The following is a 22206-nucleotide window of genomic DNA, read 5'->3' as shown; positions in this document are numbered from 1 at the left end:
TTTCTCACCATATTCGCGATTGATTTCATCTCGTCCGGTTGAAGATAGGATAAAACTAATCGCCTCACTGTCTGCAATTTTAAGTGACGAGACGTAGTTTGGTATCCTTGTAGTAATGGAGATGGAACCAATATTGAGGTTAACTTTTTCTATCCTTTCATAATATCTCATTATTTTTCCCGCCATATTCGCGATTGGTTTCATCTTTTCGGGTTAAAGATAAGATAAAATTACTAGTCTCGCCGTCTGCAGCTCAAAGTGATGAGATGGAGATTGACACCTTCGTACTAACAAAGATGAAACTAATAGTGAGGTTCGTTTTTTTCCGTCATTGTATAATATTTCACTATTTTTTCCGTCATATTTGCAATTGGTTCCATCACTTCCAGGCTAGTAGTTTCAACCCATCTCCTAACTGCAGATAGTGAGACGATCAGTTTTATCCTATCTTCAATCGAAAGAGATGAAACCAATCGCGAATATGGCCGGAAAAATAGTCAAATATTATAAAATAGCGGAACAAATTAACTTCAATATTGATATCATCTCCATTACTACGAGGATGTTAAACGGCTGAATGTCAAAATAACACAACGTCCAAATAACACATCAAAATAACACACGTCAAAATAATACACTGTCAATATGACTCTTATGAACACAGTTTAGGAAAAAATCATTATTATGTATCGCGGTTACCTTGCTCTATTTACTCGTGGGATATTATTTCGTATGTACAACGGTGATCTTGAATACTTGCTAGGAATAGCCCAAAATATTATAATCCAATAACCCCCCTCCTCTAATATAATGAAATGTGGTGAGATGTAATTCAAATAAACGCAAGGAACGCAAATGGAATGATATTCCAAAGTTGGTAATTATTAGGCGTGTAACTTTAATTGCGTCATTTCCATGTGTTTTTTGTTCTACTGTAATATTGCAGGCCGATGATGTTTTTTAACGTGTCTATATATTATATATTAGATTATTTAATTATAATATAAGAACATGTCTATATATTTTATATGTTATTATTTTAACGTGTCTATCAAGGGGAATATACGGTCGACGGATTTTTTATACTAAATGTACAGAAAGGTCCAGACCCAAATAACAAATCCCCAAAGCCGTAGGGGTGAGTGTCCAGAAGTTTTCGAAAAAATTAATTTTGATAAATATAGAAAAATTACGAGCGAGGGATATACGCTGAAGTCAAAACACGTGATAAGGAGGCTCGTGGCTCACCGGGTAGCGCAAAAATATAAAATAAACAGCTTTCTTACATCATATTTTTGATTTTTGTAGACAAAAGTTCATTCATTATAAACATTCTCATGTGAATGATGTGGGTATAGGCGTTAAAAGAATTAGACAAATAAAAAGTTCATCAGTGGGACTCGATCCTTCGATCTACGGGTTACTAGACTCGTGCGCTACCCGGAGAGTCACGAGCCTCGTTGTCAAGTACTACAACTTCATTTTTCAAATTTCATGTTTTCGAAAACTTCTGGATATCTAGCCCTATGGCTTTGGGGTTTTGTTATTTGGGTCTGGACCTTTCTGTACTACAAGTATAAAAAAATTAAAAAATCCGTCGACCGTATATTCCCCTTGTTAGAACTGTATACATGTTACAGAGTGGCGTGATTTTACCAAATTTTCTTTAAAAGTGACACTGCGATAATTGATAATATAATCCGCTATTCGACGATTCGAAGGCAGTAACTGCTGAAATCAACGGTAACTCGAAACGGTAGTTTTACGAACTAATTCAGCATAGTTCTTGCGAAACGGTAGCTGACAAGACATATGATTCATTTCGAAGCGAAGTGCAATGTTTCATTTTTTCTCTGTTACCCGCAACCCTCGTCTCGACGCTCACGTGCCAGAGCCGGCCCAAGAGACGCGAACGGACCAGGCGCGGGGAATTTTACATGCAGTTATATGCAAAACGAGCACAGCCTTATGCACACCGCAAATGCCCGCGCCGCCACTCCGCGCAGTAAACTCGGCCGGCCAGCCTCTCTCCATGGTCCGCGCCGGCCTATAAAGCTACGGCTGCTGGCCGGGAAAGAATACTGTCAGCCAGTCGATCCACCGGCATCACAACACCTCCGGCTCCAGCCGCACTCCACCTCAGCAATAAAAAACACAATCGCAAACGAACAATCAAAACACTCCTTAGGATTCTCTTCTTCTTCTTCCTAACCTCCTTTCTCTCTTCCTGGCCCATTTCCCTAAGCTCTCTCTCTGTCCCGTTCTCTTTTCCTTTTCTCCCTTTTTATCTCTCTTCTCACCGCCACCATCCCCCCTTTCACCAACCCCCCCTCCAGTCCTAAATAGCACACACACCAGCCATCGGTTATTCGCAATAAGTCACTAGCGTATAACATCTGTTTGACAATTGAATTTGTTCTGTCCATAGCTACAAGATTCTAAAACATATTACTTCGAGATGTAGTAGTGATGTTGCTAATGTTTGATGGGCTGAGGATATTCATTTGCCCTTAGCTAAAAATGTGTATGACTAGGAGGGCACAAAAATTTTGTTGGTATCTAATTTCTTCCGGTTTGCGACGCTGCTTGCTTCATACTTGCAAGCCTAACTTTTCGTGCTTCCTCGCAGATAATACCGCTTGTGTTTAGAATTGTTAGCTACGAGATGTCTAGAATACTCCTCGCAGAAGTGGGCAAGATGATGCCGGTTTCTTTGAGCGTCGCACAGTGGTCCGAAACCATCCGATACGGGAGCGTAATGTTCAAATGTTTATATCTTAAAAATTAAAATAGGTCAATGAATGCCTGAGTGAAATTGTATCAATTATTCCATTCCATAACCCATTCCCGGCAACCGCGCCTTCCAAGCTCGAGGCTTTGAGTCCAAGGGCTTGTACTTGAGGAGTTTGCACGCCCTGGCCTCGTCAAAAGCTACCTTACGGATCTCGAAAGGCACGGTTACATAAATGACAACGATGATCTTTGAGGGCTCGTACCGGACTATAATATCCGGTCTGAGAGCCCCAGGTTCCCGTTGACCCCGTCAACTCGCCTGTCTACCCGGAGCTGCCCCGGCAGGCGATTCTCCTATTCCTAGACGAACGACGTTGGCCTCGTGGCCACGGTCTTACATACAGGTCTTGCAACGAACGTGGTGGGGGGTTGTCAGTTCACGTCTGAAACAAAAGTACAACTTATGGCCACAAGAGCGGCGCTACGAGTTATTCATAAGCTTATTATTATTATTTGGCGGAACCCTAACCAATCTTTTTGATACTCATACACAGATAACCTCACGTTGTAATGTCACCACGGTTGTATACACAGGTCTGGGCACTCCAGCTGTAAAACCGTGCTCGAAAATGAAGCCGATGTTATGAATTTTCGCCGCTAGCGCTAGTGAGGGAGAGGTCTATTTAGCACGCAAGCGCACGGAGAAAAAGACGGCTGTCCTATATTCCTCTCTTTGTTGCACACAGGCCTCGGAGATTGCAGCGCTCCGGTCTTTGGTGTACAAATTGAGAAACATAGGCTTCAAGACGGTCACGCTGCGTTATATAGGAAGGGCCTTGGAGTGCCCAGACTTGTCTATAAGACCGTGAATGTCACTCATGTGTCTATGAATAACTGATAGAGCCGCGTAGTGACTAGTAGAGGCAAAAAAAAATCTGGACAATAACGCGGCTACCCCCACTACTCAAATTTCTGTTGCTTGCAAGACCTGTATGTAAGACCGTGGTCGTGGCGCAGTTTCCACGTGGCCGAGTGCGTCCGGCAGTGGCAGATCACGTGGGGAAGGGATTCGAGAACTTCCCTGCAAAGTCGGCAACGTTTGTCATCGGATGAACGAAGCGCCAATCAGCGAAGCGGGTGAAGCTGCTGTAGCGGAAGAAGTGGTTGGAAACCCTCGTAAAATAGATATAGCTCATAATTTTTTCTTCACATCATGCACCATATTATGATTGAGTTATTTTTTTTATTCGTATAACATATACTCCTAATGTGTATCCTGCCAATCCACCAATTATCGACAAATGAACGGAAAGTCAAGAAATCGATTTGTCTGAAATTCTTACCTCTTGGAGTGTGTATTACAATAATTGCTACATCTTTGAAAAACAGTCTAGTGTTCTTTATCAATCCTCATGTTAGGAGTCAATTTTTGCATAATTGGACTCCTGAGGTGTCAATGTTGATGTTTCAAGAGGGATTATGACGATTCCGCAAATATAGCTAGCGCTATAGATCAAAAAAGTGTTAAAAATGTCGTTTTTACCGTATAAATGTAATTTCGGGAAGGTAATGGGGACTAGAAAAGTTGAAGTCAGTAATCTTGGGTTTTTGGGTCGCTAAAAATTAATCCAACGTCAAAATTTCAATATTCAAAGTAGCAGATCCAATATGGCGGACTGAAAATATAATAGTTGAATCGATTTGCTTAAAATTTATTACTCTGGGGTTTTCGGGGTCGCTGAAATCGAATTTGATGTCAGAATTTGAAAATCGAAATGGCGGATCCAATATGGCGGACCGAAAATATAAAAATTGATCCTAATTGCTCATATTAGATCTGCTATTTTGAATTTTGAAAACGTCTCAGGTCTGACGTTACTTCTCAAATCGGCGATCTTGAGACCCCAGATATACCCAGTGTCAAGGAATTCGACTGCACAGAGAAATGTATGCTTTCAAGATGCTGTCGCACACTTCCGCGTAATACCGTTTTTCCAGTTTGATTTGGAGCGAAAGCCCCGACCTCTGATGATAACGGAAACCAGACGCCGTGGCGTCAGTGTTCCCGACAAAGTAAGTTGCATACAGAGCGCAGTCGGCCGAACAACCGCATTTTTGTTGATTAACCGAATTCCCTGAACGTTTCCATCGCGTTGTCGAGTGCATTTTGGATTTCAAAGGTAGGGCATGCATAGAGTACCGTGACGTGTAGCATGATATTCATGGATTCAAGAGAAATATATATATATATATATATATATATATATATATTATAGCCATCCAGAGTATATATATATACATATAGTCCTCTACAGCTATCTGCTGAAAAAAAATATTATAGTACTGACTTGTCTTGTTATTGTTACTGTATTCGTGTATTCGTGTATTCGGGAACATTGAACTGTATTAAGGAAATTCCCAACTATAAAACCGTTTGCTCGAGCGGAAAATATTAACTGAAAATGATCATTTTGAAAGCACTTTATTTTTTTTTTTTTTGTCAAGACCGAAATTTTGCACACTAGTCCGTGTCAAAATTCGAAAAACGTGGTTCTACGATACCAGTGTATTATAAGTCTTTTGGCCAATTTAATAGTTGTAACGAGCTTTTTTGATGGAGCACTTTGCGTATTGATTTCATTTTGTTTACTCCTAGTGCGCTATTATAATTTAGCGTGTAGCGCAAAAGGAATCTCGTCCCTCTGGATTAGTTTTAGTTGCACCTACTTATTTCATTTCACTTTCCTTACCTGTTTTTGCGTCTTTTCAAATGCCGTTCCACGGGCTTGGAATGGTAAGCCTAAGAGCTCACAGAGTTCGACCGGTAAGATTCCAGGAAGCTCGCACGGCCCCACAACTGACAGCAACGAGCCAGGTAAAATTCTCCCACCTTCTTAGCATGTACGAACAATTGTTAAATACTTTTAAAACGACATAACCAAGGCCTGAAAGGCATACTCGCTCAGCACTCGGCTACAACCCATAATTTAGAGAAAGTGGCTTGCGACGAAACCTGCAGAGGAAAGCCTGGGTTGCCTCCTCACATGCATCCAGGACGACATGTGGTTCTCCACTACACTGGGTGTGGGGGTGGTTGCCCACGGCCAGACCCTCTGAAACCCCTCGACTCAATGCGGATACAAAAGAGACTTCACAGAGAACGGTCGTATCTTTAGCATCTTTTCCAACTATCTGAATAATTTCGCCAAGTCTTGTTACCGTGTCTTCGCTACAAACTCTTTTATTCGACAGTGTGGTCACGTATACTGTTATTTTTCTGTGGTAACTTATCACTGCGTGCCTGTAGTTGGATATAATGTGGACGAGACACGATAAGGCTGTGTCGTGAAGGTGCACCGGTTGCGACACAGCACCAGCGGCGTATTGTTCGAAGTCGTCTACCGGGCCAGGACTGTCCTCCTTCTCGAGACATCGTGGTCCTGTAATGATCTGGGCTTCTGGCACTCGGGAATCCTTTTTTTCCCCGGTGATCTGTCCCACAAGAGAGGGCGGTCCTGGTATCACGGCGTAAAATTTGTATTGTGGCGATATTTGCAGAGGTTGTACCCTCCATTAGGTAATAGAGCTCTGTTAGTTAATTGAGCTAAGCGAATGATTATTCCAACTGCGATAGATTGAGTTAAAAATTAAGTTTGTGAGTTTTGGTAGTTCCGTCACACTTACATACCGGGACAATCTCTTAAAACATGAAAATCAACTGCGCATGCGCCAAATAATTCAATCTCATTGGTCGGCGAAATCTTCTCACAGGGATAGAAACTGCTCAAATGCTGACAAACTGTTTCAAATGTTGTGAATTAATTTTTCTAATACTTGCTTGAAAAGTTGGATTTAAAAAACTTGTGGAGCGTGCGTAAAGTGCCACATTTCCGAACAGTTAGATATAACGACGTCGTCATATGTGCAATATTGAATGCAATGCAATTTGCAAACATTTTGTTATCCGGGTATTGATATCTACTGCTAATTATAATGCATTATATGACGAAGACAATCAGAACAAACAAGCTAATTTCGAGACTTGATACCCAAATTAGAGGCGAAGAGTATGTCTTAAATAAGGTGAATGCGTGAAACCTAGGTTTATGAATCAAATATATTATGTCGGATTCAGCTATAATCTAATTTCTGCTTCAGGTTTCATAATCTTAGAAATTATGAAGTCAATTTATCATAAATTGTATCCTTCTTTCAAAAACGACGAGACTGACCCGTAAAAAGTGCATACAATTTATGATTTGATACCGGGTTATTTCGAGCATGCGCAAAACAGGACATCTAGCATGGTTATTCCGCCTGCGCATAAGCAACTAAAGATACACTGAGCAACGTACCAGCCAGCATTTTGGAAATTTTGTCTATTTTCTAACGTTCGACTTTTGTCTCAAGTATTATAGTACGTATGTACCTATACAGGCTTGTGTTAAATGTCTAATGGTGTCCATACTCTGAACTTTCATCCAGCTTCAAAACATTTTAGCTATTCAAAATAAAATCAAAATTCAGGCGATATAATGAAATCTCACCTAGTTATTTTCATCTGTAGCGATGGTTAGGCAAAGAGTGAATCGGAGCAGGCGAAGGCATTGAAGCAGTTACGGAGACTTACGCAGGTGGATTTAGTCGTCCGTACACAAAAACTGATATTTGAAATATGTAAGACTGTTGCCAGACATAGAGAATCCCTGATTGGGGATTAACAATGATAATATCAAGCTTCTGTTTGATGTATACTCTCAAACAGTATTCCGTAATCAAGTATGTTACTCTAACAATAAGTCACCTATATTCGCCTCTGTGTTGACCAGACAATTCCATGAAAACAAATCGTATTAACTTCAGAGGAAATTCTAGTCATGCTCATGTAATTTTTACACACAAATCATAATATTTCATTGGAAAATGCGAGAATGTTTATTCTGATTCAGTTATATTTTTTCTATTGAAAGTACCATATTCATAGCTCGTTATACGCGCAAACAATTACTGTGAATCCATATTCATCCAGGCATATACTTTATTTTGAGTGTACAAATGAGTCCACATCTTACAACACAATGGTTGCACTGAGGAATTTTCAACCAAATAAAATGCGCCTTATCAACAATGATTGAATAGCCAAAAATGTCGAACGTTTCAACATGGATCTTGCCCAATTTTCAACGCTTAGCTGGTCAACAGATGCAGATGGTGATTTGCTGGACAGCGTAGTCAGGAAATGATCGCACGTAATTGTTTGGGTTGGAAACATACCTGACCATCTTACTATTATTTTTTCTTTCTACAAACGTCTTCTACGACTTCCGAACTTTTCTCTATACACAATTTTATTGACCAATCCAATCAACCTGTTGATGATTTCATTTAATACACATATTTTTGCCCTTTCACATGTTCGAAGATCTTCAAATTCTGCCATGACTGAGGCACCAAAAGTCGGCATATATCAATCTTTGAAACCGAGGATAACAATCTAAGTTGATAAATTTCAACTATCTAAGCTTCAAAAGTATCATATAATCCTGGAGCTACACGAAAAATGTACTTCGAATTTTATATCTAACGAGAAGTCCTTACTATGCTAACGAAATGATATTGTATACATCCCGAAACGATGGAAAATTTAAGCCTCGTGAGCAGACTTCTAAAAATCTACATGTCAATTTGTGTGCTGTGAGTTGTTCCAACAGCGGAACGATCCGCGCGCCTGAAACAGGCAACTGGAGTTACATCTTATATCCAGGTTGAGTACCGTAAAGGTATGTATATGCGGTGTGATTGATATTTTTTTCTCTGATGTTGACTTTCCGGCTGAATATTCAAAAAAAAAAAAAATACAGCGCGGGTCAAAACATTGATACGAATTAACAAATTTTTTTATTATGGCATTCATAAACTTCAATGGTTTTTTTATTTCTTTTTCTTCGCATCGAAAATGGATTCGAGAGGTTGTCGAAGGCCGTTGCAGTTGTGGAGGTAATGCTTTACACTTTACAAAATTTGCAGGTTAACTTTTATTTTAATTCGCATTTAGAGCTAGATCGACGTATTATCTATTACACGATGTATCAACATTGTAAAGTCATGATCATTGGGATACAACAATTAATGTGAAATTTATAAACATTTGTAACATTGCGGAAATCCTTTTCCTCATTCAGACTGAATTTCGCACATAAAACCCGAGGGTGAAATAGAATACAGTGGTTTCGATGATGGGAAACAGGTAATGGGGAATAATAAAATTATATTCCTAGGTAGCTCATTTTAAGGTATTTATTAATTACATGGAAAAATAATAACTCAAGCTTCAGAAACGACTCAAATGAAATACACAATTGAAGAACTTTGTGGGACATTTTTGATTTTGGAGAAGAATGTTGGGAAAAAGTGGCTTGTAAATATAACAAGTAACTCGAGGATTCATTGGTGCTATCATTTGAAAAACAGAGAATAAGATGAGCAGTTATTAAGAGGGGCTCCCGGCATCTATCTAGTGAAATGGGATAACTAAATCATTCGTTATCCGATACCTTTGAATCAGCCTATCTATTCACAAAGGCGTATATTTCTTTGTCGTTGTTTGATGGGGCATGCTTAGTTCATGTACATAGCATAAATTACAACCAAGCTATAATTTTTCATTTGCGTGAATTGAACAATCATTTTTCAATATTAAGAAAATGATCTCACTAGTAGTACATCTGATTGTGGTATCAAACCTTTTCTTAGACAGGTCTAAAATATTTTTCATATGAAGTAAGAATTTTCACCCGTTTTTTTTATGTTTGTGATCGGTACGTAAGGAAACCGTTTTAGCGATAGTAAAAGCGAGTCATGATTACGCATGCGTGGAGAACAATAAACAGCATTTTTAAGTTCTAGAAGGTAAAAGTGGTTTTTTCTTTACTCCGCACATGTACAGTCGCAAGCAAATCTGACATTACGAAACTCTGACCTCAATATCACACTTGGTGAAAAAACCCGTAATATACTCTTGTTATATGAAGCACTGTGCGTAGTAAATAGGCAACACGGTCTCTTCACCTTGCATATTTAAAATTTTTTTATCAAGAATATCAATTTCATCTTCATCTGAGTTTTTCCAAAGCTGTGCACGGCTCACTCAGTTTCCAGATAATCACTTTTTCCATAACTTAATAAATTAACCTCAAAAATTTTCACATGCCGCATTCAGTACTCGGACATATATTTTCGCAAATATTTGCAACAATAATGGATTTAAAAGGCGATGTACAGGCATCAAAACAGCGGATGCAATTTCTTGGAACGTTTGCGGTTGAGCTTCCACCCTTATTCACAAAACCATATACCGATATGGTCAGTAGATACCCAACGCATGTTCTGAATACAGTTTCCTGTACCAACATTTTTACCGATACTTGGTCCAGACACAAACCCTTGTCTAAGATGTTCGAGGATGAGGGATATCCCCACTCTAATTGACTTTATCGATCAACGGATCATTTGCTCGACGTTATCGATCGTCGGTTAATTTCGTAGCTCTATCTTACCGAAAATTTAGGAATTTTCCTCACCTTCGAACGTTCTGCAAAAGCGATTGCTACTTGGCCAAGTGTCGGTAAAATCTCGATACAGGTATCTGTATCTAAAACCGGCCTTGAATATTTATTATGGCCTAGCTTTCCATCGTTTTTCCCCACAATATTTACTACAGACTGGTAATTGTTCATTAGTTTCACCGTTTAATTGATGGTTAAATTATGGTGAACAACCAACTAGATAATTTTCAGCAAGCATACGGTCAGACAAAATCTGTGGACGATCTACATTCTACCTGCAGTAGGTCACTCTCCTAATTTGTATACTGATCGAACTGTTTCGTGAACATATCGTCAAAACGTTGCGTCTAAAAGATTGTAAACGGCGATTAATTTTCTTTGTAAATCCTCAAAAATGTTTCCTATCTTTTCTTTAAATATAAATTTGAATGTAATTTTCTAGGATACAATTTAATTCATCATATCGAATTTTAATCCAGTAAAGTACATCAACAGCGTATGGAAAAATGAATAATAAACTGGAAGAGAAATAAAATAAAATTATGTGACGTGGCTTATCCCAATCGGAAGCCTGTAACGGGTAAAAAATTTCTCCTCCGTTCAAACTCTTTTGCCCGTATTTGAATTCAGTTGACAAGAGATCACAGGACCAATTAAAATCGCACAAAGTAATCCTCCGCTGACCGGAGCGAAACCCGCCTTAACCGTCTCATTTCCTCGCCCTCGACTCATTTCAGCCCCTTTTTCACCACCGCGAAAGAAAGTCGACGAACTTTTTCCCGCTGTACTCATGCGGTCAAATTATATTCCAAGAAGCTTTGCCAGGTTCTTTGCAAAGTCAGACTTGCGGTTTTATAGCGAGTTTGACTGGTCAGCCTTTTTCGATTCGTCCGAGCTGAACTTGTCACCTTTTCACCAAGTCCAGTGAAAACTTTTTCCACAAAATGAACGAGTGAAAAGTACGCAAATAAGCCAATGATTTTGTTTCTAGATTTCAAGTCCATGAAAAAATAAACGAACTCTATCATAAGAGATACATATTGCTCGCACTAATCGTTGTTGATGAATAATTAAATATTACATTGATATGGAGTTCAGGAGTCACTGAGAAGTTATCTCTATCAGGGTAATCAGTGAATCATCGTGAACTCTCTGTAAAAAATGTTTAAAATTTGGGAATAACATTTTGATTCACGATGGATTTTCGATCTTAGTCTTGAAATAATTCCTTATCCTGAGATCTCGACTTTCCTGTCAACGACTATGGGGAAAAATGTTATATTGTCAGGAATTCTGATTGTCTGTACTTTCAATTAATCTTTACTTTTGGATAATTTGAACACTTCGTAAAACGCGGTAGATATTCACAATCCAAAGTTTTCACACCGGATCTTTTCAAAATTAAAATTTGATGAACCTAAAGTATAAACATCTCCGAGAAAATCTTCATAATCAAACAACGAGTTCATGAATAATATACCAAAAAAGATGTTTGAGAGATATTTCAGAAGATGATTTTAGTGAATTCAAAATTGATCTGAATAAAATCACTTTTGTCAACTATTAAAAATTTAGTAGGACTTTCACCAGAGTCCATTAGAACCTTCAAAAAATTTACCATCATTATTCTGATTGAGCAGCACTCTAAAACAAGATTTGTTTTTGGTCAGCATCTGGCTTGACCCAAATGTGAGCGGAATTTAATTGGAAAACGGGTAGCCTTGGCGGAAGTAAGATAAACCATCATAGCTGGCCTAGCTTCTGACAAATTGTGACGCTGGATGAAAGGCTGGGATAATTCCAATTAGGGTTGGCTATTGCTGTCGAGCAAAGGCGGGGGAATGAGATAAGGTTATTTATTTGCCGGGCTAATTTATCTCGGATAAAGAGAGCTTAACTCGTAATACGGAGTGGATGAAAGCCGCGGACATCATGAGAAAACCGTACCAAGGCTTGGTTTAGAAATGAACCGAAAACTGTTTTAGGCTTCGAGTTTGAGCTTGTGGTTACTTCGTTTTGCACGACCACTTTTTGACTAAAGCCCAGTAGCTTTTTTCCATGTTAGTTTATTATTACAGAGCTTTGAGCCTCGGAATTGTCTTGTATCAAGGAGGTTGTTTCGTCAAAAATTTACATTTTTTATAGATTTTCAAATGAGAGTCGTACATTAAGTATTTATCTGATTATCTGTGTGAACTATGAAAATCTTTTTAAATACACAGATATATAATATACCAAAATTATGAACATTGATAATCTTACTATTATATCGATAACTCATTTTATTCGCAGACTATTTCATAAAAAGTCACGGCTCATTTCCGCTTCCGATTGTTTTTAGATTGGTCCAATGTTAGAACGATTTGTTTCGAGCATTTTCCAAGGTTTTGGATTTACAAAATTCTATGGTTTCAGAATTGAAAATTTCAAAAGATGTCCTGAAAAATCTTTTAATCCATCTATTTGAGAAGTATTCAATGCCTATAATTTGAAAATACTCGTATAGATAGAATATAGATAGATAGAATACCAATTGATAGAGGGATCAAAATATCGTTAACAAATGACGTGAAAATCTGATTCGTAGAATCATCAAAATGTATAAGGTCCAAATATATGTAGAACATCGAAAATATATAAAATCGAAATACAGAAAGACAAAATACAGAAAGTTCATAACATAGAACGGCAAATGCCAGAACCTGTGTACGATTCTACATCACCGAGACGAATTCTGACGGTTTTACATTTGGGTATTCTATATTCTAACCTTACTATTTTTTTATTCCACCAATCTACAATTTTCTACAGTTTTCATTTCTGCAAATTAAGTTCGATATTGTGGTCTTTCTATTTATTAACATTTCTATATTCTTACCCCCACTCTTACTCGATACATTGGAAATCAATCGAATCAAACAATGAAATCAATCGAAACAATAAGTTACGATACAAGCGTTACGTACGCGCACGCGTATTGTATATTATTTTTTGTAACACTTGCACGGAAAGTTCGACTTCGCGCAGTGTGGCGGACGCGCGGAGTACCAGATTCCCCAGAGTTCAGAAACTGTTGGGAAATATCACACAACTGTTAGGAAATAATATTTTCCTATTATCGTGCGCAAAGTTTGATTTTGCGTACGAATTTGCGTTTGCAAAGTTTCCCATACACTGTGAAGAGCGTGCGGGAATGTATAAGAACGTACGCACGATGTATAGTCACCCGTGTGAACTTCGCTGGCTCGAGCGCCGGCTTGCATCCCGTCGTCTTTGTCTTCTTTGGTAGACCTGTCGAACTTTGCGCAACTTGATAGGAAAAATATTATACGATACTCGTACGCTGCGTGGGTGTACCCACACTCGCTAGGCTCGGGCGACAAACGTCGCTCGTGCGGAAATCACCTACTTTGCGCACTCGTATCGTAATTCATTATTTTCTAACAGTTTTCTGAGCTAAACCGGTATAACTAGCACCATCTGACGTGATGACTCATGACTACGATCGCATTCGTTGTGTTGCAGCAACGCGTATTCGTCGGATTAGTCTACCACGTTTACAATTTTCTCATGTCGAACTTTTCTCTACTGGTGTAAAGTAGTCTAACCCGAACGTAGACGCACTGCTGCACACAGCGGACGTGATCGTAGTCACGAGTCATCACGCCATATGGCGATAGTTATAACGGTTTAATTCAGAAAACTGTTAGGAAATGGTACATTACGTGACAAGTGCAGGGTCACCCGCCCGCGCGAGTTATGTATATTATTTCTTGACACAAGTTGTGGTAAGTTCGCGATATGATCTGATGAAAGTGGTATTGGTACACAAAGGCAAGCTAATATGACCTTTTGTAATCGATGTTAGTAATCCGAGCGTCGCCTTCGTTCCTTAGCGCCGCAATTGTTTACATCGATTATAATCTGGTAAATACACAGTGCGCAGGAATATCTTATTACAGTTCTAGATGTCGCTGTAAAGGTAACATTCACTTATCGCACATTCCGCAGGCACGGTAAAACGAACTCACTGCACGCTGTGTCAAAAATACCATTTCCTAACAGTTGTGTGATATTTTCTAACAGCCTCTGAACTGTGGGGAATCGGGTACTTTGTGCGTCCGCCACAGCGCGCAAAGTGGAACTTCCCGTGCAGGTGTTACGACAAATTTGTTTTGATTTCCAAGTGAAGTGTCACTTCGTCTACCTTGCTACCGCCAGAGTACGAAGTATTATACATATAAACAGTAAACACGTTGTTAATACCTCGGTGGATCTTAAGCACTGTCATCTTGAACTATCGAGTGTGTGATCACAGAGCGAGTGAGAGAAATAGAAAGGGTGGGAGGGAATGGCTAACCGAACGGTGATGATCGGTGCCTATGCCTTCACAGTCCTCGCGTCCGTTCCTCTGAAGCCAAACCACTTCTGCTTTTCGGTTTCGCTGCGGTCCGTCGGATTCTGTTAAGTGCCGTTCAAAGATAACTCACGGTGTCAAAATTCGCCATCTGAATGTTTTTTCGACACTCAAAGTTTAAAGTCCGGTAAAACAGATCAGCGGATATCAACTTAGTAAAGTCGAAAGCTCAAATTTTTTACACTGTGACGCTTCAAGCAGTTCGATTGAAGCTGAAAGTCGTCGAGCTTTTTTCAGAGTTTGTGAAAGCTGAAGATTGGATCCTGGAAATACTGGCATAAATTTTGGAGCTGTAGAGGCGTTACTTTCACCATAATCACTTCGTTATGATCACTGCAGTGATAATAACTCCGTTTACCATTTGTCGAGTCGGATTCTAACTCGACTGGAGCAAAACTTTTTCCTCTCCCTCCGAGTTAATTTGCTCCTCAAAGTGAAGCGGCGTTATTCAGATTGAATCGCGGAAATTTCTTATTTTTTTTCATCGATAACTCATTGTCAGAGAAATTGTAATAGAGACGATTAAATTTTCCACCGATCGTTGGTATTGTTTTGTCCGTCACGATGTGTTTCGTTTTTCGTAATCCAGAGTTGTGTTGAGAATGGAATAAATTCAAATCCTGTTGCTGATCGTCACAGTGCTAAAATTCAAAGTGCAGTTAGAGTGACGTGCAAGTGCCTCGAATTCTCGTGCTGAACGGATTATCCTCTTCTCTTCGGTTACTTCAAAAAGTGAGTGTTTTTACCCTCTTCAGTATTCCTTTTAATGACTTCCAAATATTACGATAAGAGCCTTTGGTTAACAACTTCCAGCAACCGTAACATCGAGACGAAAAGCTATTTCGTAATTTCCGAAGACGAATGTTCTTAATTAGACGATTGCAATTAAAATGTAAAAATATTGGAAAACAGATATCACTTATTAATTTTTGATCCATTCATATAGTACAGTTATTAAAATCTCTTGGGGATGTAAAAATTATTCGAAGCAATGCATGTTTCCACAACGAATAGCTCACTCTCTATACGTTATACATTTAATATGCAATTCCTTGGCAGCTATTAATAGTTGGGATATTATCTATATTCACAGAAGTGCTGCCAAGGAATAATAACTAGGACACTTGACACTTGAACTGATTGTGAATTCTTTTTCCTATTTTACCGCCTCAGCTGATAAAAAAAACGCTCGAAGCACGGTTTTATGTCTGACGTTGAGAAAAGCCAATGCCATGTATTATGTTATTGAGATTGGATTCCACACACAAGTCACTTTGTTGGCTGAGAAATTAGAACGAAGGCACAACAAATAGTATCACTTTTCCGAACGTTTTAAAAAGTTACCTGACAATGAATTACAAATTTTTATGCTCCAGGCATTTATAAATAAGACAGTGAAAATATTCAGCGAAATGAAACCATCTGAAGTTGTTGAATAATTAACTGTTTATGTGTAACGGATAATCAACTAATTCCAAAATACAGCAGGAAATTGAGCCGGAAATTACTAAACGCTTATTATTTCCCAAGTGTGAAAAAGCAAAGACTAATTTTTTAGCAGTTGTTAATAGAGAGTTACAAACCAAAAGAGAAGTCTTGAATAGTCGAACCCAAGTTTGTTGGTTGAAAAGTTGGTCGAAAAGTATCCTGATTTGAAACAGATCTGGAATTTCATTCAGTTTTTTTTTAGCCAATTAATCAATCATCCCTTCACTGAATGCGAAAATTGCGCAATGAAGGAATCACGTGAATACAACAAACGTTGGGAGCCTTCTTGGAAATTGTTTTGGTGGAAATTCTCGAAGCCGAAGGGATGAATAGTCGAGCATTGTATCCAGGTCCCCACTTTTCCCGTTTTACTGTCTCTGTCATGAATCATTGGCCGCTCCAATCTTGTTATATTTGAGGGCATCCGAGCTTCGATAAGAAAGGTCAGGACATTTTCGCTCGTGAAACGAGCTGGAGAAGAATATACGTGAAAGAAGAACAATAAGGGACAAGAGACAAGCTCTAATCTCGGTTTGACGAGGTTGACGTTATTAAGGTTGTATTGCTATGATCCGTTTTTTAGGTAAAGTTTGATCTTTTCGTGAGGAAAGACAGAAAAATCCGAGTTTTGCTTCGAAACATAAGATAATTTTGTACCAAATTTTTCATCTTACATCCATAAAAGATAACTGAGGTTATTGCAAGCAATTTGGTTTGACTGCTTTTATTTACGTATGCAATGACATAAGTGAATTAATCTTTTGTGATTTTCATATATGCTGTGTACGTAATTCAATTAATTTTCGCTTCTCTGTTTTACATGTAGACAAAATATTTCCATGAAATATACATAACCGATGTTTCGAAACTTCTGAAGTTTCTGAAATTCAAAAGTTCGTCTATTTATAATAAATATGAAATTTGATTCCGACTGAAGATATAATACACTCATAATCTATAATCAAGCGTATCGCACAAACTTTCGAGAATGAAATTGGATCCCTTTCGTATTCATCATTCGGCTAATGACAGATACAAATTTCTGACTCGAGACGCAATCAGCTTGGTTTTAGTATAAGTGAATCGTCGCTTTGGTCTCCGAAATTTGAGAATTTGGGTCTAGTCCAAAAGGAACTGATTGATTAAACCCGCGGTGCAGTTGAAACAGAAAGGCAAAGAGGATTTACGGTGCCGTTTGACATATTTGATTCAGATTCTCGAAATTTGAGAAACCGTGTTCGGATTAACGAATGTTTTTCAACAAGGAAACTTCTGTCCTTAAACGCTGCGTGTCGTAATTTGGGACTTTACTGCACGCTTAAAACGCAGCCTGACGAAGTTTTCAGTTTGGAATATAAATCGGCCTGTATAACGGCGGTAAATTTTTTCGATGGATCATTGCGTCAAAATAGGTTATTTATCAACGCCTGAATCTCAGTCCGTCTTAGATCTGATTTTATTTATTTTTTTCGCATAGACTGTCGTTGATTCATCGCCTCGTTTCGTGTTTTTCGAATTCTCAATGGCTGTTGGCTCTCGGACGGTTTTGGATACTTCAAAGAGGCGCGAACCAGCTTCACTGTCACGATGCTAAAATTAATACCTGTTCCAATATACGCGCTGACTCTGTAATTTCATTTATATCTTTACGCCTTTCCTACGCAACTGCAAAGTCCAGTCACCACTGTTTCGTTTATCAGTCGAATCGCCTTCGTGACCTCGAGCTAATCTCGTATTAGCTGATAAACCCAGCGACCAATCGCATTTAGTATCGTTAAATAAATCGACTTGTGCATGCTGATACTTCAGAAGTTGGATCATATCTAGTTTTCTAGCTTGCCTCCGTCAGTACTTTAAAACTTTTTCCTTCTGTCAATTTTTTTCTTGGTGCATTGAATACTGCTGAGTAACTTTGCAACTGTGCTTAAGTTACTATACAAACAAGGAACTTGAATTAGATGTTTTGGTCAGAAAAAATGCCCTATTCAGAACTCAAATCAAAATCAAAATGAGTCAAGTTTACGAGAGTAACACTTAAGGAAGTAATGAATAATATTGGGGAAATAGATGTTCATTTTATTGGATAACTCATTGTCAATAGAGACTGAATTTCATTTGAATTCTACTATCTACTTTTGAGTCAGCATCGGACGAAGAAATTTCTGTTTGCATTGTAATAATTCAGAAAATCGCTTGGCCGGTTTTGCTCAAAATTAATCGATTTTAAATTGAATTAATATTTGGACAATGGGTTTTTGCGATTCTGCTGGATTGAAAAGTATTCATTTTTGGAAAATGACTTAGGAATGGCATTAACAATTTCACTTGAACTTGATTATTTGTTCTGGATCGGGAACGATCGCATGCAGTAAAAATGTGGGAATCCGGTCAAAACATGACCTTCGTAATTTCCAGGATAATTAAAATCCCCTGAAACCACCTGAGTTGCAAACCCATTTTGGTAAAAAAAATTAATAATTCGTTTGTTAAAGTATTGCTAAGTCTATTTCAACATTTGCTTGGCCGAAAAATGAAGGGTTTCAATATTAAAGTAGTAAAAAACATCGAGAAATAAAACACGAAATGTTGAGTCGTTCGTGCTTGGCGGGTAAGTAATTAATTCATACACGCGCATAAGTTGTCGACAAAAAAGTTTTTGTTTTGTATTTGGATTATTTATAATGTCGGGAGTATGCAAGAACGTATAATAATATTAAGAATTTACACTACGTGCATCTGTTGAAATAGTTTTTGGTCAATCGACAATTCATGAAAAATTAAATTGCTTTTCTCCGACTGATTTTTCAAATTGTTTAATCTTGGCAGTAAATCCATCGATTATTTCCATCAAACACAATTTTGCAATCTGCAAGGTGTATACGGATTTAAAAAAACTTCTGTAATAAAAACTAATGTTCAGGGATTCTCTCTTATAGTCTGAAACTAGTAAAATTGAGTAGGATAATGAGTTAGGTAAATCAGATTTGTCAGTGAGAAGTGATGAATATATGAAATTACCGATTCATCATCTCTATTACTGTTTAAATCGTCATTTTTTAAATTAATTTTTTCACTTAATTGCAATGAAGTTCTCCCTTAATGTTGTAGAAAAGTCAGTAAAGTTTCTGCACATTATGCCTACAGTGTTGAAAAAAGATTATTCAAATTTTAAGACATTGAAAATAGTGATATCTGAAATGTGTCAGTTTTTTGTTATGAATTGAACAAAGGATAATAAATTTCGAAGAACTATTTATTTTAAATGAATAAATTGTATCGCTTCAACATAACTAAGCCAATCTGGGGGCTAATCTTCTCTCGAATGCTCTATCATATGAACCAATAACAAGATTTTAAGAAACTTTGCACTTGTGCGCTTTGTTGAAATTACAAGTGACTTAATTAAGCAATAGTTTATCCCTAAATACGAACACTTTATGATGATAATGGATATGCAATAAATCGAAAATTGATAGCAAAAGTCTCTCCGTGTAGTCATTATATCTATATTTCCTAGGTTTTCATGTACAACGTTTGCAGAAAAATATTTTAAAACCACTCGCATCATAGCCAGTCTGATTTTGGTCAAGCTACATCAATTTAAGAAGCATCATTCACCGACAAACGATTTCACATTGATTTGGATTGAAATGGTTGAAATGCATTTTCATTAAAGACCTGACGAAAAAAATGCCCTAAGCAGTTTTATCAATCAATTTTTAAATAAATTAATTACCGACAAACGTTCGGGTAGGTTAATCAATTAACAAACCACCGAAAATCGATTGAAGATAGAATCAATCCAATCGGGGTGGCTTAATGTATAGATGTGACTATTACGAACAGATGATGAGGGACAACGAATTCCCTCGAGACCCAATAGAATTGGGTCAGTTAGCATGGATTTTGAAATCCCTGACGAAGACTAGCGGCAGATCTACGAAGCAGCAATGCCAACCTACCAGACGAATATTTCTTTAAATGCCGCCAATGCAATTGTTTAGATTTTTTATTTACATGGTGCCGCAATAATTATTCATGTTTCTCATTTTCTAAAGTGATGTTTGACGGCATTGAAACTCAATAAATACAAAAATACATAATATGTATAATTTTTTCGCTTTATAACATCGAAAATTTTCCAAGAAAGATACAGTGATAACTACCGAACGAAGTAACATAGACAGATTCATATCCTACAATCTGAATTGTAAGTATAAAGAATATAAAAATATAAAGAACTTTCATTTATATAATGTTTTCGTCTTTAATCTTTAGAACCACCAACTTGTCGAATAAGTGCGTTCGAAAATTGCAGACGCTATCTAATTGGTGAATTTTTTCTCAGGAACCTCACAATTGATTGATTTTTCGTCAGTAGTTTCGATTTCACCGACCATTCTTAGAGCTTTCGCTATCAGTCTCGAGATTTTGTCAGAGATCTTCAGATTTTATTCAGCTTCCGGACACAACGACCATATTTCTTGATGAGAAAACAACTTTTCTTTTTTCTTTGAACGGACTCTAATTTCTCTAGATCTAGAGAAATTTCCTTATCGTTGGTAACGCTGCTACGAAGTACGATCTTCCGCAGTCCACTTATCACTCCGTCTACTGGTGGTGACTATTACTTGGCTTCTTCGGTGGGCTGAAAACCAGCTTCAACTATCGGTACCACGTCGATACTATTATCGGTACGAAGATGCTCTACTTGGCAAGTTATCGTCCCACCACACTGTCAGAGGCTCGAATTTTCTAGTCCACACTTACACTTAATTGCGGTCCAATTCCAATTCCTCAATTACAATATCGAAGCGGTTCATTCAATAAGTTGTCAATTTAGATAGGTTATGTTTCTTGTGATTGTGTGAAAATTGAAACTGAGTGATAATTGGGAATTCTTTGTAAAAGATAGCACTCGGTTTCGACGTTAACACAATCATGACAAACATAACCTGTTTAAATTGACAACTTTTCAAATGGACCGCTTCAGCATTGTAAGTGAGAAATAGGAATTGGACCGCATTCAAGTCTAAGTACGGGCTATAAATTCGAGTCAGAAACATGGCCGAACTGCTGAGCGCCGCGGCCCTGCCAGGCGACCTAACAGCAGTTAACTTGCAAGCCCTGATAGCAACGCCACCTATTTAACGTCCTTTTTTACGAACTCCGTGAGGGAAAGAACGGTTCTCACTTCGCCACTTCTCGGCTAGCTACTACCGAGACCCTACGTGCTTTCGTGTATCGTCAAATATCTTTTGTGTACCAACATACCTCAAGTATCGTTTACTTTCTAATTTGGATTATTCGTTTTGCTATTCTGTATTTCTTATTTACTATTGTGAGCCTTTCAATTTGTTGCAGAATTGCAATTATCGCCCCGGTTTTTATTGTTATACTACATGGTACATTCCACTTTCTGGTGAGCGTAAGTGAGCGCATGTGCGAGTGCGTGTGAACAACGTCGTACCTTATTAAATTTGGTCTATTTAACGATGATTTTGCGTTTTGTTAATCTCTATGTCAATTTCAGTCTAGGACATTGTGTTTAAATTTCGTCAGTTTTTGTTGGATTACTGACCGTGTGCGTGTGTTCTTTCTTTTGAAGAGGTGGGCACCACCTTAGACGCGTCTTGTTATAAGCACGTGTGTTTTCAGACCTACATTCTACCGCGTCATATCTTACGAATATTGTTTTCCCTCATTTATATAACTCAATAGTTTGGTACAAAATATCGAGTTCATATTTTTACCGTATCGTCTCGTTTTCCAACGCATTGATCATGCTTGACGTAATTTTAACAGTGGTATTGTAAACAGTATTATTATTTTTGTTCTATCATGTGTCGGTCTGTAATTGTTATTGTACATTTTCTTGTATTATTCTTATATTGTATTTTCTTTGTCTCTCCCCACTCCTCCCGCGATCTTCTGCGCCGTGCGCAATGCGGTACGTCGTGTTCTGTAATACCGACGTTTACGGTATTGCCACAATTTTGGCTT

At 38.0% G+C, this 22206-nt stretch overlaps 1 protein-coding gene across 1 annotated transcript in view; it reads left to right on the top strand.

Moving 5' to 3' along the window:
* Nucleotides 1–14694: 14694 nt before the first annotated feature.
* LOC124175779 (cytochrome P450 4C1-like) overlaps nt 14695–22206 on the top strand; it is a 39664-nt gene continuing 32152 nt past the window's right edge. Inside the window, exon 1 of the mRNA XM_046556304.1 lies at nt 14695–15447. The gene's annotated coding sequence lies outside the window, so the exon portion shown is untranslated. The remainder of the gene's footprint in view (nt 15448–22206) is intronic.

The sequence above is a fragment of the Neodiprion fabricii genome, chromosome 2, assembly GCF_021155785.1.
Source record: "Neodiprion fabricii isolate iyNeoFabr1 chromosome 2, iyNeoFabr1.1, whole genome shotgun sequence".
Taxonomy (NCBI): domain Eukaryota; kingdom Metazoa; phylum Arthropoda; class Insecta; order Hymenoptera; family Diprionidae; genus Neodiprion; species Neodiprion fabricii.
Note: the sequence above shows the minus strand (reverse complement) of the source record. Positions and strands in the feature narration are given on the sequence as shown.